Here is a 1,638-nt window from a genome sequence, read left to right on the forward strand (position 1 = left end):
CACTCGCCCCGATCCCCTCCTCCCGCTCCCTCGCTTGATCTGGCGCGCGCCCGCGGCCAAGGTGCCCGACCCCGCTGCCTCTCCCCGGCGACCGCGCCTTCCCACCCCACGACACCGGCGCCCACCCCGGCGACGCCGGACTCCGTCAACGCCGACGCCTCCTCGCCCTCGCGCCGAACTGCCCCGACGTCGCGCCGTTGCCGCTCGCCGTCACCTTGTCGGCGTCGCCTTCCTGCCTCTCCCCCGACCGGCTGCCCCGAGCACGCCTTTGCACATCTACAGGGCCTTGTGAGCCCTCATCCCCTTCCTCTCCCCCTCCTGTCGCCGTAGGACGCCACCACCTATGCCCCTGAAACTCTCCGTCCGCTCCCGCGCGTGTGGCCTCGCCTGTCGTCCTCACCCCGCTCGCGCTGTTCGCCACCGCGGCCCGTGCCTACGCCCCAGGCCTCGTCTTCGGCCACCTCCCCGCCCGCGCTACCCAACGCGCCCCCGCCGCGCCGGCTTTCATCGCCGGAAACGGCCGGCCGGCGAGCCCCGCCGTGGCCACTGCCTCGCCCCCTGCGTGATGTGTGCCTGGGTGCGCCCCGCCCCAGCGCCCGTTAGCGCACCCGCTCCAGTGGCTAGATGGGCCACTAACAGCGGGCCCCACAGCCCCTTCCTTTTTACAAAAAAATAGGTGTTAAAAAAAGGAATTAAAAATAATATATAAAATAAATAAAACAATAATTAAAATAAAAATAAATTTAATTAATTAATTAATTAACTAAATTAATTAAGTTAATTAACCTTTATTTATTAATCTAATTAACCTGTTAGCTTAATTAAACAGTAATTAGTTTAACTAAATCCTAATTAACCTAACAGAGTATGACAGGTGGGTCCCATTGGACCCACGCGTCAGTTTGACCCAGTCAACCCCTGTTGACTGCTGATGTCAGCATGACGTCATGCTGACGTCATAAATCCATTTTCCGAATTAATTAAATAATTAAATAAATTCCAGAAATTAATAAAATCTTTAGAAAATCATATCTTTTAATCCGTAACTCGGATTAAAATATTTTCAACATGAAAGTTGCTCAGAACGACGAGACGATTCTGGATACGCAACCCGTTCGTCCGTCACACCCCCCTAACCTTTCGAACTCGCAACTTTCCCCCCCCCTCCGGCTCCTCTGCCCGAAAACACGGAACCCCGGGAATACTTGCCGGATGCTTTCCCCCTTCACCGGTATCACCTCCTACCGCGTAGAACACGTCTAGCTCTGCCTGTTATCCTGTTATGCACTTGCTTGCTATGTATTTACTGTTTCTCCCCCCTCTTCTCTCCGGTAGACTACGAGACCGACGCTGCTGTTGACCAGTTCGACTACAGAGTTGACGACTCCTCTCTCTTGCCAGAGCAACCAGGCAAGCCCCCCCTTTGATCACCAGATATCGCCTACTCTTCTCTATACTGCTTGCATTAGAGTAGTGTAGCATGTTACTGCTTTCCGTTAATCCTATTCTGATGCATAGCCTGTCATTGTTGCTACAGTCATTGATACCTTACCCGCAATCCTAATTGCTTAGTATAGGATGCTAGTTTATCATCATTGGCCCTACATTCTTGTCAGTCTGCCTTGCTATATTATTGGG

The sequence above is a fragment of the Triticum aestivum genome, chromosome 4B (genome assembly GCF_018294505.1).
Source record: "Triticum aestivum cultivar Chinese Spring chromosome 4B, IWGSC CS RefSeq v2.1, whole genome shotgun sequence".
In the NCBI taxonomy this organism is placed as follows: Eukaryota; Viridiplantae; Streptophyta; class Magnoliopsida; order Poales; family Poaceae; genus Triticum; species Triticum aestivum.